At 46.1% G+C, this 8,158-nt stretch overlaps 1 long non-coding RNA gene across 1 annotated transcript; it reads right to left on the minus strand.

Annotated features, from left to right (window-relative positions):
- Positions 1 to 7,192: 7,192 nt before the first annotated feature.
- On the minus strand, positions 7,193 to 7,922 carry LOC124209583. The gene is made up of 3 exons (XR_006880979.1): positions 7,601 to 7,922; positions 7,458 to 7,546; positions 7,193 to 7,233 (listed from the first exon to the last, which is right to left on the minus strand). It is a non-coding gene; the product is annotated as an uncharacterized LOC124209583 (long non-coding RNA).
- Between the last annotated feature and the right edge of the window lie 236 nt (positions 7,923 to 8,158).

Raw genomic sequence — 8,158 nt, forward strand, 5'->3', positions numbered from 1 at the left:
ATACACAACTCCGCTACTACCGTCATCAACCAAAACACCTCCGTCGAAAAAAAAGCGATTTGCCTCTAAGCCTTTTAGAGGCTGTTTCCATACCAACAACCTACGAATATAACCAGCCAAATATTCTAATGCTCGTCGAGGTATTTTCCTGTTCCTATTGTACGAATGGATGGCGACTATCGATATATCAAATGATATTTATCGACCGAGCTGCTGCTCGCTCTAAGGTCGATCGAAGGCTGCAAGGACGCGCGCCCGGCCAGGGGTTTGTTCGTCACTTGATGGCTGGCCATATTACACACGATAGCCGTCGCCGGAATGGGTCACAGACTGCGTCAAAAGGAAAAAAAAAAAGAAGGAAAGAAGCGAAACAAAACAAAAAAAAGCCTTTGATCTGAGAGGGAAATCGTGTCGCGCCACATCGTCATCATTACACCCAACACGGACAGAACTGGAGCTTTATGGGCGAAAAAAAAAAGAATACCACGGAAAACATAATACAAGCTAAAGTGTATAAAGGAGGATGAGGAGTGTGTGTGTGTGTATATACGCCGGTGTGCTGGGTTTCGGAGGATATATAATAGACGTCGGAAACCCCCCCATCTAACCGAAACTCTTGATTGCAAGTGTCAATAAAACACAGGCACGCATTTATACAGCCCGCCGCTATGAAACTTTTCCCCGAGTAGCTATACTATATGCACTATATAGGCCCATATCGTCCAAAAGTCTGGACGTCATCGCCCTCCCCAACAGTCAAACTTAACCATATTACATCTAAATCACAGACTTCGGGAGGAGGATGAACGCAAGTGCAAGATCTTTGAAACAAAACCAAAAAACCCCCGAAAAAAAGTTGAAAAGAGTTTTGACCTTGTTATAATAGTAATATATAATACCCAATCAAAAGACTTGTTGTTGGTTGGGCGTGAATCACGGGCGGATTTGTTATCATTCGCTGTACAACTACTAAGCGTGTTATTTTAGCGCGTCAAACTTTTATAAATGACCCAGAACAAAAAAAAACAAAAAAAACCAAACCCAAAAACAAATAAAGTTGCGCGACTGTCTGGCGAAATCTCCTTGGCGGTGGTGGTGGTGGTGGAGAAATACAAATTTCTGTTTTTCTCGAGCGTGTAGAATAGGAGAAGGACTTTCTGGCTGCTGGTGTCGACAGTCACTAATAAATCAGAATCAGTCGAATTATTGGACGTCTTTAACACCCAATGCCCTCGCAGCCGAGTGAGTGAGTGAGAGAGAGAGGGCCGGCCCAGACCGAGTGGCGCACCGAGCGCGATGGACCACCAGCACTCGGGGTCGTCGAGCCCCTTAAAGCCCCATCATTATCACGGAGCAGGGAATACGAAAGAGAGAGAAAGAGAGAGAGGGTTGGACGGGGCGACGCGTCGTTCAATCTCCAATCAACGGGATATCGGAGAGCGATAGACGAGCAAAGTCTAAAGAGGAAAGAGCTGCGAGCGTAATTCAAGCAGCGGGAGACGAATGGAGGGGAGGATGGTGTTCGTTTGATGTTGTTGTTGATTCTACTATAGAGTTCGAAACGCGGGCTCCACCCCGACATCCCACCCACCAACAGATGAGCGACTCTGCGAAAGCATCACATTGAGCGGGAGTCAGCTCTTTCTATAAATAACGCAGCGCGAGCGCTAAAGTGAAAAGGGAATATCGCAGGCGATTTATGATGTTTGTTCTTTTCAACTGGGGGCCGAAACAATCGCCATCATCAGATCGCCTTACGAGATTTTACGGAGTCGAGAGGCGTGTGTATTAGAGACATTGGTAACGCGCACCTTGGCCCCGGCCACCAGCACCGCCGTCGTCTTATTCTACCGAGTCGAAGAAACAGCCGACGAGATTCGATTCTTTGATGTCTGCTGGCGGGAAGACGCTGTAGTATAACCTACATCCTATCGATGCTAATGCTCGCTTGACGCGTCCAAATGTTGAACCAGTCAATGCAGACCAAATATATTGAGTGTGTCGTTTATTTGCCCAGCAATGTCGTGTAGATTGTTCCCAGTCTGTATATTTCCCCCCACCCCTCCCTTACTACCAAACTGTTATTTCCACCTCTTTTCTCTCTCTCTCTCCCCTTTACTATTATACTCTACTACACCCATCCACTGTGTTCTATCCTCCGTTTGCCCTTCACGTCGATGCCACCGCCAGACCGTGACGTCTCTGGCACAGCACAAAATCAAGAGAGGGGGGGGGGGAGAGAATAGAGAGAGAGAGAGAGGGTTTATATAAGAGTTAGACTCTAGCTATATAGAGAGTGAGAGTGTGTGTACACCCGAAAAGGAAAAGAAAAGAAAAAAAAAAGGTTACTATATACGACGTCTAGGGTCTCTCTCTCTCTATTCGGCTGAGGCGAGTTGGCGAGAAGAGAGAGAAAGAGAAAAAAGAAGAAGAACGACGCCTCAATGCAATCACACGCTATACCTCCGGGATAGGAACCGAGAGGGAGAATGGTAGTAGTTGGGAGGGGGGAGATAGGAGGAGGCAGGAGGGTTAGTATCGTCGTAGTAGTAGTGTAGTATAGTAGTAGTAGTCTTGTTGTAGTAGTAGTAGTAGTCGTCGTCATCGTATAGTGTAGCCCAGACAGCGGCGTCGTAGGGGCCGGGAAACAGCAGGGGGGGGATGGAGGGAGGGAAAAAATCGATACGAGATCAATAAAATGTGACGACGACGATAGCCGCTTGTAGTATAGAACGCGCCATTTCTAGTCTCGTCGGCTAGACGGAGCGGGAGGGCGACGGATGGGGAGGAGGGGATGGGGTTGCGTCGTGCAGCGGGCGGGTGGGCGACGGCAGCGTCGCAGCCTATACTTCCTCGGCTGCTCTCTGATTGTATTTTCTGGCTGTCGCTGGGCTTGAAGCGCGGCAGTAGTTCGGCCTTCGACGGAGATAAGGGGCTCGACGCGAAATAGGCTGGATGGTTGCCGGGCCCGTGCCTATGTATGTATGTATGTGACGGGCTGACGGGCTCAAAAGAGAGACGAGAGGCGCAGGAAGGTCAATCTCACGTCACGTGAACAACAGCAGCAGCGTCTGGTTCCCCGGACCTGTTTCGAGCGTGTACACACACACACACACGTCGCTTGTTTGTTTTGGAAGGGGGGGAAGGACCCAAAAAGAAAAAAAAGAAGCAAATTGATTCGAGAGACTTTGTCTCGGCCTTCAATTGTCTGCACGATTCCCTCCCCCGACTCCCGAATCGACGAATAAATATGACAGAAGACATTGGGGACCCCAAAAAGAAAATAAAATAAATAAAAAATAAGAAACACACGAAAACCCAGACACAACAACAACAACAACAACATTTACGGTATAGCTGCGGACAGAAGGAGCCCAATTCCAAAACTCCGGCAAAACAAATCGATATATAATATAATCTAACGTCTAAACAACAGACAAAGTCTTGTCTAGTATAAACAACATACGAGCACGCGAATGCTGAGCTAAATAAAAGAAAAGAGAAAGAAACCGACGAAATCAAATCAAAACTTTGCGGAGTCGAAAGAAAAAGAAAAACCGGAAAGATGACAAGGTGACGGTAAATTGCTGCTGTCGGATGCTGGCGCTGCTGCGGAGGGACGACGACAACGATAAGACAAACCGACAGTATTGCGCGCCATGTTTTCATACTTCAAGGAGAAGGCCAAAATAGTAAATCGAATCAATGCAATCTAGCGACGTCCCAGCAGCAGCGCAGCAGACGACGACAGTCTTCCAGTAAATCCCGTCGTCAAGCCGAGCTGGGCGACGGACGCGTAGAGTTCATCGCGCTCGAATTTCGCGGGAACTCTGGAGATATGAAACTTTGCATTCCCAAAAAGAAGGTGAGCGTCGATCAGACGTGGAAGAGAAAAAAAAAACAAATATAAGAATTCATCAGCTGTGATTGGAAGAAGAAAAGTTGCGTCGTGTACCACCTACTACTACACGTTTCACGCTGCTGTTTGTCATTGAGATCAAGTTTGTTTCGATGACACTTTGGCGAGCTTCCAAAGTGAGGAAGGCGCGTCCATCTCGAGATATATCGAGACAACGACGGCCCTGATGAGCGAGGCAGACGATGGCCAAAATTTTGTTCTCCTATTTTTTCCACCCCTGCATGTTGGGTTGAGAGAGTCGAAGAGAACGGAAGAAGGCAAGAAGTGCAGCTGCTTCTTCTTTTGAACGCCCAGAAGAGTGGCAAAAAACTCCCCGACTGGAATCGGAGGAAGAAAAAAAGACGAAAAAATGGTAGCAGAGGGGAAAAAGGAAAAGCGAGGTTATCTCTACTAGGAAGGATCGATTCTGGCGGGAAAATAACGTTGATATCTAGTCAATAGTAAATAGAAGAAAAGCCACTCTCTTCTTTCCAGCTCTTCTCCCCTCTGTCTATCTCTCTGCATTCTTTCTGGCGACTCTATTATTGAAGGTATTCGGGACAACAACAAAAAAAGAAAAAGAAAAGCGGATCGATCCAGCGCCGGCGACGGAAACCAGCCCCTCTTTTTTCTTGGTTGTATCCTTCCCTTCGCTAACTCCATACAGTTTGTGCCTCTGTGTGTGTGTGTGTGTTTCTGTTGATATGTGCGACGGATTTCTGGTCTTCTCATTCGCTAGACATCCAACCGGAACGCTCGGTGCAACTGGACTTGGAGGGGGCGCGCGCTGGATCCCGACAACGGCGTCCGTACTGCAAGTGCGCACTTTCCACTCCCATCACACACAGCCTGGCGTCTCTTCCACTCTCGTCTATATGCTCTACGCTCCTCCCCACAGAGAAAAGGGGCCCCAGACAACAGACAGACACATGGGTAGAGAGAGAGAGAGGAGCGGAGCCCAGGGGATATACGTAGAGTAGTAGAGGATAGGGTGCGTACGACGTCTACCTCCCTACTACCTCCTCCCCATGGCTTGTACGTACGATGCGGTAAGAGAGCGCCAAAAAGGACGATCAATATCTCATTGTAGTAAGAACTTGTCTGTCTCTCTCTTCCCGCTCGCGCCGTACTCCTTCAATGCGCAGCTGCTTACATCAAAACGGCGATTCGAGGAACCGGGGGGAGCAGAGCGGACGGACGGCAGAAGACTTTGTCCGCCCGCTCGTCTCATCTTCCATCTAGATAGATTCCACTATATATACCGCGATGATATTATGATCTATTCTAGTATAGATTTGATTCCAATGTATTTCAACGAGGAAACAGTCCAGTGGTTCCTTCCGGGCTTGTTGGGACGACGCCGTCGGCGCCATCTTCTACATGGACGAAAATTCGGTTGCGCATCAAAGAGAGAGAGCTCCGCTGCCATCGACGAGCGGGCCAGAGTTCTATTCCGCGCGTAATATATATCTATAGGAAGAGAGAGAGAGAGACGGAGATTGTTGTTGCGTAGCCGCGGAATAAATGGAAGCTAGGAGGGAGATAGGGCTGGAATAATACTGTAAAGGAGCGAGAGAGGAGAGCAATCCGACTTCATCAGCGCTCGACTTGTTTTCCACGACGTACCGCAATGACCTCCACCCTGCACATCACGGCGAGCTGCAGAAAATGACGGCACTTGATTCGACGCGCCCAATCCAATAACACGCTCTGTCGCCAATAGACGATGCTGGGGGTGATTGACGGTTCCTTTCAATCATACATCAGCGCACAAACATAAAAAACAACTACTAACAAGACAGAAATCATCATAAATTAGTTTCATATTATGTCGGGACTCTCTTTTATAGATGGAGGCTGATCGTCAGAAAAATTGTGTTTGATTTTTATTTCACCCCCGCAGTAATTTATACAGAGCGCGTCATCGATTTTGTTTGATCGGCGGCTATGGTCATTACGATATGTACACGCAGTTGCATTTATATATGTATATAGGATATAATTCGGCGGATCTAATTGCATTATCTGTGCGACAGAGTGGCAAAGGCAAACGACCGGGGAATCAACGAGAGTGGAGGAGAGAGAACGGAAATGTTGCAAGAGCTTTTGCGCTCTCCGGAAGCGATGCGACATGTCATTCTGCGTTTTTGTTAGACTGTTGTGTATATATGTGTGTGTGTGTGTGTGTACTGGGCACTTGGAAATTGAACAGAGACGAAGAAGAAAAGCGCAGCACAGCAAGTGGGAGCGATGGCGCGGTGGCGGTGGGTTGTATCTGTCATGGATGTCAACTGGCACGACGCTCCGGCATTTTGCCGGATGACAATAAAAGGTCGCCGCCACGTCTGATCGTCTTAGATGGCGGCAAATGGCGGATGCTTTCTATAGCCTCTGTACGTACCCTTTTCGCCGACTTTTGGGTCTAACTTCGTTTCTCATATAAGTGGTCGGGAGGGGGGCTATAAGAGAAAAGGATTCGGATTCTTCCGTCACTCCGCATTTATCACAGACGAGATAGTAAAGCATCCCCGTCCAGAAACTTTTCTTTTTTTCCTTTCTCCTGCAGTATACAGCCACTCGTTCGTCTTTTTCTTGTGTGTGTGTGTGTTTGCCACTTGGATGCATCAACCAACATTCGCAAGCGGAATGCTCTTCCCCCAGTCACACATAGTATTAGAAAGAAACTCTGTGACGTAATGCGGAAATCATTCTCTGCCATCGCCATTGAATTTTTCCCCTTTTTTCCACCTCGGGTGTTGTGTTGTTCGGTTGGAAATCAAACTTCAAATATGAGCTGAACGAAAAATTCAAAATGTCGCGGCACAAATCAAACGGACGGCGGCGCAACATTTTCATAAATCGTACGAGGAGGTACCGGTGTGGCCGCAGGTTTCTCTTGGTCAGATAGGTTTATAAACTCTGCACAAATGTTTAAATTTCAACAAATTGGAATTTGATTGTTTACCAACCAACAGACAAAGTTGTGAGGTATAAAACAAGCCTGATGTGCAGTCGCTCTGCAAATGAGTTATTTAATTAACCCTGATTGATAAAACAGAAACGGCAAGAGAAAACAGTTCCCACCAAACTCAGGAATATAATCGTATTCCGTAACGTTTCATAACCCAAAAGCCACCAAATAGTCAAAAAGGAAGACTAGAGATAGATTTGTCCTACCTTTAAGCCCGGGAAATCCACAGCCAGGCATCCAGAAGTGCTTCATTCATCCGCAGAAAAGTTGAATGTCGGAAAAAGGCCGTCCTCGTGAATACACCCACACTCACATGGGCATACACGAGGACAGAGTTTTCCCAATCAAACTGGATGCTGTTTATCTAAACAAAAAATAAAAAATGGGTTACGAAAAAAATATTGCAGACAAAAATCAAGTAATAAAAAGTTAGAAAAAAGACAGACTTGATTGTTAATAAACAGGATTACTTAAGGTTGTATAAAACAGGGTAATATACAAAAAAGAGTATTATTAATACCCTTTGGCAAAAAGTTTCAGGCACTATTAAAATATACGGCAGGTCACAAAAGGAACAAAAATCATTACCCAATTGATGATGCTGAGATTGTTGGTGATGACGGTCAGTATCAAAACTTGCAGATCTTGTGTTCACGATGGTGGCTCAGACCTGAAAGCTGCAAAAGGTAAAGGTTACATAGAGCAAACAAACTCCATACCAACGAGCTTACATGATAATTGCTAGTCACTGCAGTCAGGCACCAACATTTCACAAATTTAGAACAACTCTTCTGTACAAGCTCCCAATATCATTGCAACCGTATGATTCTTAGTTTTATCACAGTTTATTTCCTTGAGAAATAGCATGAAGTGGAGAGCATGAGGAGTCACGACACAAAATAAGTTCACACGACGACCAGTCAACCACATTTTAATTGTTATTCTGCCATTTCTCTTGCAGCCACGTATTCTACACTTTTTACACGTTTTCATGAAACCAGTGATCTGCTGATCCGTTTAGTTTTCTATGATAAAAAATATCTGAAACTTGGCTTCTTTTGGCTTTTTCGAGACTGTGAAACAAAAGAAAAGCAGACGACACAAATACTTCAATAAAACAACGCTACAGAAATCTCCCGCCAAAATCAAAGAAAAACAACCCCTTCCCTAAAACCATCGCCAGCGCTCAAAGATTCGCTGGACAAATCGGGATTATTTTCATATCAAATTGTTTGACTCAACTTGTTACATCAAGCTCACTCTGGACGGACAAGATCCGAGTAAAAATT

This window comes from Daphnia pulex, chromosome 2 (genome assembly GCF_021134715.1).
Source record: "Daphnia pulex isolate KAP4 chromosome 2, ASM2113471v1".
NCBI lineage: Eukaryota > Metazoa > Arthropoda > Branchiopoda > Diplostraca > Daphniidae > Daphnia > Daphnia pulex.